The 7657-nt window shown below is 28.9% G+C and overlaps 1 non-coding gene across 1 annotated transcript; it reads left to right on the top strand.

Annotated features, from left to right (window-relative positions):
* Nucleotides 1-7120: 7120 nt before the first annotated feature.
* LOC131060041 (U5 spliceosomal RNA) lies at nucleotides 7121-7238 on the top strand. Its single transcript, XR_009110280.1, has one exon. It is a non-coding gene; the product is annotated as a U5 spliceosomal RNA (small nuclear RNA).
* Nucleotides 7239-7657: the final 419 nt, after the last annotated feature.

The following is a 7657-nucleotide window of genomic DNA, read 5'->3' as shown; positions in this document are numbered from 1 at the left end:
ATTTAATTTGTGATACTTTTAAGATTTCTTTCTACTAAAATAAATTGAGATTATATCAAAAATATCTTTCTACTTTAAAATAAATTAATTATATAACATTTATTTCTATCATATGTAATCTTTTACTAAATCTCAACCATATTTTTGAAGTTTCTATTTTTGAGTTTTCTTTATATTAGATATAAATTAAATTAAATAAGTATTAAATAATTGTTTCACATTTCTTACAGTTACTATGTATGAAAGAGGAAATAACAAAAGGCGTGAAAGAGGAAATAACAAAAGGCGTGAAAGAGGAAATAGCAGAAAGCAAAACAGACAAAGAAATGTCTATTGATTTTAAAAACTGAAGTTTAAGTTTAACAAAATCAATTTTAATTATTTTTTGAATAGATTTGTATAGTTGTATCGATGGACACCATTGATTTGATAAAAATAAAATAAAGAATCTTAATTTTCAATTTAGAAAAATAAAAAGTAACTTCTATATTTCAACATTTTAAACATAAAATTATAATTTCTAAATTTATTGCTAAATCTTTGTCTTACATTCCAAACTTACAAATGAAAAACAATTCTAAATCCTTGTCTAAATTAGAAAGTTTCAATTAAATAATTTAATTTGTGATACTTTTAAGATTTCTTTCTACTAAAATAAATTGAGATTATATCAAAAATATCTTTCTACTTTAAAATAAATAAATTATATAACATTTGTTTCTATCATATGTAATCTTTTACTAAATCTCAACCATATTTTTGATGTTTGTATATTTGAGTTTTCTTTATATTATATATAAATTAAATAAAATAAGTATTAAATAATTGCTTCACATTTCTTACAGTTACTATGCATGAAAGAGGAAATAACAAAAGGCATGAAAGAGGAAATAACAAAAAGCAAAACGGACAAAGAAATGTCTATTGATTTTAAAAACTGAAGTTTAAGTTTAACGAAATCAATTTTAATTATTTTTAGAATAGATATATATAGTTGTATTGACGGACACCATTGATTTGATAAAAAATAAATAAAGAATCTTAATTTCCAATATAGAAAAATAAAAAGTAACTTCTATATTTCAACATTTTAAACATAAAATTATAATTTCTAAATTTAAAAAATCAAAGTTACATGAACATAATAATCTATATATAGCCAAACCTTAATATTTAAGCTTAATATTAAATACTATAATTTAGCCTAATGCTTTTCTTATGAACATAATATTTAGCCAAACCTTAACCCTAAACCTAATCTTACCATAATTGAAACCTAAACCTAGCCTTAACCCTAACCATACAATTAAATACTACCTATAACTTGAATTAAACCCTAACCCTATTTCAATACTAATACTAAAAATTAAATGCTAACCTTATAAATTACCACCTATAAATTAAACCCTAACCCTATTTCGGTACCAACACTAACTCTAACACTAATTAAACTGCAATTGAATTGTAATACTAACCCTGTCCCTGATTGAGCCCTACTCCTAACCTTCACAATGTTAATTACAATTGAAGGCCAATCCTTATCCCAAGCATTATCCTACAATAACCTTTATTCTAAATCTAATCTGACCTTAATTTAAACCTAACTATAACCTAACCCTTAACTTAACTATAAACCTTGAATTAAACACTACCTACAACTTGAACTCTAATCTAACCATAATTGAACCCTAACCCTAAACTAAAGCCTAACCCTAGCCGAACCTTCATTCTAATTGAATTCTAACCTAACCCTAACCCTAATTGAACTCTAACCCTAATTTAAATCTAACCTTAATGTAATTGAATGATAATCCCAATTTTAACCCCAATTGAAATCTTATACTAATCCAAACTATAATGAAATCCTTATTATAATCAAACCCTAACCTTCACAATATCCCTAATATAGACCTAATTTAACCCTAATCATAGCCTAATCTTACCATAAATGAAACCTAACTATAACCTAACCCTAAACTTGAATATAACCCTAGAATTAAGCCCTAACTACAATTTTAACCCTAATCTAGCCATAATTAAATCCTAAAAACCCTAACTATAGTCCTAACCCTAATCCTTAACCCTTACCCTAACCTTATGATATAAACCCTAAACTCTAGACATAATCCTAATCATGCTTTCAAAGAGTCCTTCTCATAAACGACCATAAACAATGGTTTTAAATTGCCATTTTCATCTATAAACATGCTTTACAAGAAACTTTCTATATCTATTATCCCTATTATCATAGATATGGATTAAAAAATAATGAATTATTTTTTCGATAATTAAATGCTAAAAAAATAAATAATGAATAAATAATAATTAAATCATCTAGATAAATTAAACAGCTCTAATCAATAGAAAATAACAAAAAAACACTTAAAAAGTTTGAAAAATATGGGATGAAGATAAACCTTAAAAAAATGCTTATCCTTTAACCAAACTATAGACCATGTATTTAGCCAACAATACAGGCAATAAACACCAAAACAATAATATATCTCGATGCACAAGTGACATACAAAGGATTATATTGTAATCATAAATACAAATGATTTTTATTATTTCATCAAATTAAAAAAGATGAAAGTAGCACATAAAAGATAATAAAATTAGTATAAATTTATTGAACACATCCATTTGAAGGATGCTCATATGTATTATATAGAAGTATTCTAGATATCTATACTAATAAAAAAAATTAATATGTATAATAGAGTTATTTTATTTTAACTAAAATTATTAAATTTAAAATTAATATATTTTTTCTTAAACCTTACATTTTTTTTTTATAGAATATATAATAATTTATTTATATACTAAAATATCATATTCTTTTACATAAGAAAATACATAATCTTTTCAATAAAGAATCTAAAAAGAATTTTTAAGAAGTGAAAATAGGTTTAAATTTGACAATATAGAAAATATTTTATAACATGTACAATTTTTTTTTGAATCAAGTCTTAACTCTAATACTACACCAAATTGAACCCTAACCCTAAACCAAATTGAACCCTAACCCTAATTTAATTGAATAATTCTCCAAATTCTAACCCTAATTAAACTCAAATCCTAAGCCTAACTATAATTAAACCCTTATCACAATCAATCCCTACTACAATTGAACCCTAACTATAATTAACTATAACCCTTTGAACCCTAACTCTGAGATTTGGCTCTAATTGAACCCCAACCCTAAGCTAATATTAACCCTAACCCTAATTGTGCTTGAACCATAATGTTAATTAAACAATAACTCAAACTTTATTTGAACCCTAACCATAACCCCCAGATTTATCCTACAATAGTAACCTTAGTTGTAATCTAACATTAACCATAACCCTAATATAACCTAACCTTAACCTTAACCCTAATCTAAATGTATTTGAACCTTTATGATAACCTAACCCTAAAATTAATCCAAACCACAATTAAACCCTGTCTTAAACTTAAACCTCAACCCTAAAGTAACCTCAACCATAAACTTAAACTTACCTTGACCCTATCCCTAATCTAAACTAAATTTAACCCCAACAATATTTGAATCTTTATGGTAACATAAACCATAACTCTAATTAAACCTTAACCCTAACCTTAAAATCAAACTTTATTCTACAACCCTAACCCTATTTGAATCCTAACACTAAATCTAACTATAATACTAAACCTAATCCTAATTAAACCCTAATTAATTCCAATTCTAAACCTAACTCAAATATTCCCCCTAATTAAACTTCAACCCTAACCTAAATTTAACCCTAACCGTCATTGTGCATGAACCAAAACCCCTATTGAACTATAAATCTAACCCTATTTGAACTCTAACCATAAATTAACCCTAAATTGCTTTATAAACCTAATCCTAAGCATGATCTAAACCTAATCCTAATCATATCCCTAACCCTAATCCTAATGATAACCTAACCATAACCATGAACCCAAACTCTAAGGATAATCATCTATCATAACCCTAAAATGTAACCCTAACCCTAAACCTTGTTACACTAATCATAACCCAAAACCTAGCCCTAAACTAACCACGATTCTAAGCCTAACCCTAAATCCTAGCCCTAACCCTAAACATGATGTAAACCTACCCCTAACCATTTCTCTATTCATAATCTTAAACCCCAACCCTAATCACATCCTAACCCTTACCTCAACTGTAAAGTAAAAGCTAATCCTAACCATAACTATAACCCTAAAACTAACCCTGATCCTAACCATAATGTAAACCCTTACCATAATCCTAACCCTAACCCTTAACACTAACCCTAATGTAAATATTAACCCTACCCACTATGCAATCCCTAACCATAACACTAAACTTTAATCCTAATCCATACCCTAAACCCCAACTATAACCATAATTCTAACCCTAGATTTGATTGTAGCCCAAATCCTAAACCTAACCCTAACACTAACCGTGATGTAAATTATAATCATAGCCATAAAACTAACCCTAACCATTACCCTAACCCTAGAAATAATCTTAAGACTAACCCTAAGCCTAACCCAACAATGATGTAAATCCTAAAGTCAAATAGGTGCTTCGATACTTATTCTATTGCTAACTCTAACTATAATTAAACCCTAAATAAATTACAATACTAATCCTAACCCTAACCCTAATCAAGATGTAAATCCTAACCCTAACCCTAACCATAATTATAACCTTAAACCTAACTATAACCCAAACCCTAAGACTAACCCTAATCTTAGCAATGATATAAACCCTAACTATCATCCTAATCCTAATCGTAAACCCTATTCCAAACCATAACCCTAACCTTAACCATGATTTGAACCCTAAACCTAACCATAATCCTAGACCCTAACCCTATCCATAATCCTAACAATAACCCTGATCATGATATAAATTCTAACCATAATGGTAACCCTAACCATGATGTAAACATTATCTTTAATCCTAACACTCACCCTTAACCCTAACCCTAACCATGATGTAAACCTAACCCTAGCTATAATACTAATACATTAACCTGAACCATGATGTAAATTATAACCTTTACCATAGTCCTAACCACAACTCTAAACCATTACCCTTATCATAACCCTTGCCCTAACCCTAACCTAACTTAATCATAATCCTAAACCCTAACCCTAAAAATAGGGAATGGCTTTACAACCCTTAGGATGCACCAATCATCTAAACCTAAAAATAAACTCTAAACTTAACCATAACCCTAACCTAAAACCCATACCTAATCTTAAGATTAAATCTTATCCATAATCCTAATCCTAACTCTAAACCCTAACCCAAACATAACTATGACCCTATCCCTAATCTTAAGCCCTAACCCTAACCATAATCCTCATGCTAATCCTAATCCTAAACTTAACTCTAACCATGATGTTAATAATGACCCTAACTTGAATCCTAACCCTAACCTTAACCCTAACCCTAATCCTAACCTTAACTCTAACTGTAGCTTGATATAAACCCTAAGCCTAACCATAATCCTAACTATGACTGTAACCCTAAGCCTAACCATAATCCTAAACCTAACATGAACATCAACCATGATGTAAACAATATACTTAAGCATAACCCTAATCATAATCCTAATCCTAACCCTAACCCTAATCCTAACTCTAACTAACCATAATCCTAAACCCTAACCCTAACACTAAACTTTACCCTAACCCAAATTGAACTTTTATCCTAATCTATTCCAAATCTTATTCTATCTCTATTAATATCTCTGACTGCAATCTTAACCCTAACTCTAACCTTAAGCCTAACCTAATAATAACCCTAAATCTAACTATATCTCTAACCAAAAACATAATCTAAAACTCCATTAGCAAACGAGATAATATACATATATCGGTTTGAAACCTAATCCTAATTCAATTTTACCCCAAAACCATAACCTAATTTATCTCTAATCATAATTTAACCCTAACCATAATGTAATTGAATAATAACCCTAATTCTAACTCAAATTGAAATATAATACTAACCATAACTATAATTAAATCCATATCATAATCAAACACTGACCTTGTCAATACCCCTAATCTATACATAATTGAACCCTACCAATAACCTAATCTTACCATAATTGAAACCTAACCATAACGTAACCCTAAGCTTAAAAATAACACTTGAATTAAGCCCTAACTACAACTTGAACCCTAATCTAACCATAATTTAAACACTAGCCCTAACCCTAATCATAAACCTAACCTGAACCATGATGTAAATCTTAACCCTAACCATAACACTAACCTTAACCCTAACGCTAACCATAACCATAATACTCATGATTAAATACAGTTTTATATTACCATTAAATAAAGTTATATCTTAGATTTTAGTATTTTCTTTGATCTTGCAACACATATATATTCTAAAAAATAGTCTAAATAGATATATAAAATTTCATATATCTTTGCGTAATAATATAATAATATTATAATATAATTTATTTTAATAAAAACATACTATATAATATTATATAGTTCTATTTTGAGTTTTTTTAGTGTTTCCCATGTTGCATTGTGACTGCTACTAGCTTACATATATTTGATTTTAATTAAATATATATATAATACGCCGAGAGATATCCTTCTCGAGGCGCCTATTTTTATCATGTACCCCGAACTCTAATAGACGTCTCGAGAAGGATATCTCTCGACGTATTATATATATTTGATATTTAATCAAATATATGTAAGCTAGTATAATGCAATAACATTTGTTTTGATTTTATTGTACAAAATATCATCGACACTATTAAAATGCTTTATAACGACACGTATATTTAAACATGATAAAAATGAAAGTAGCCAAATATTTTTTATTTCTATTACTAAGCTTATTTTTGCCCCAAGTCTTATTTTTAGGCTTTCTTGGTTCAAAAACAGCAGAATATCTACATCTCAAAGCCAATGAGCGAAACCCTTCAGATATACAGTGGGATGCTGATTTTATTTTAACATAGGCGGCTGTATAGAGGAAAACGTTACTGTGAAACTCTTAAGTCCATTGCATTCTTCTTCTTAGTTTAGTCCCACATCGATTGCGTACGGATATTTGGTAGAACAGATGTATAAATATTTATTTCTTTCTCTACTAAACTCACGGAGCTGCGTGGTCAAGACAGAGCGAACTATTCTTTCGCCTTTTACTAAAGAATACCGTGTCTTGGCCACTCAAAGCAGCATACGCCAATTTTTGGAGGTTTCCTCTAACTTTAGAGGAGGACCATAATACAAACCCTAAGTTATACTGTAGCACCACAGGAAATAAATAAGTTTAAAACAACTTTTGACAATATCTTTACTTGACTACCAATTCGATGATGATGATCAAACTCATGTTCATTATAATTCCCTACACCTCTTGCCTAAATTTACTAATAAAGGATAAAGGATGGATAAATAGGTAGTGGAACAACAAACCTAGGGCTTCAAGAGTTTCCTCTTTAATCCTTTAACACACGTTACATTTAACTACAACTTTAACATACATTACATTTAACTACAAAGACCTTAACATCTTGATAAAGTTCGTCCCAAAAGAAATATCATTTCAATTAGTCATAGGCCTTCAAGAAACTCAAGTGTTTTGCCATAGGGGATGCTTTCAATTTCATTAGTAATTAAGGCTTGAGTGTTGAGT

The sequence above is a fragment of the Cryptomeria japonica genome, chromosome 8 (genome assembly GCF_030272615.1).
Source record: "Cryptomeria japonica chromosome 8, Sugi_1.0, whole genome shotgun sequence".
Lineage (NCBI taxonomy): Eukaryota > Viridiplantae > Streptophyta > Pinopsida > Cupressales > Cupressaceae > Cryptomeria > Cryptomeria japonica.
The sequence above is the reverse complement of the archived record's forward strand: the minus strand, read 5'-3'. Positions and strand labels throughout refer to the sequence as shown.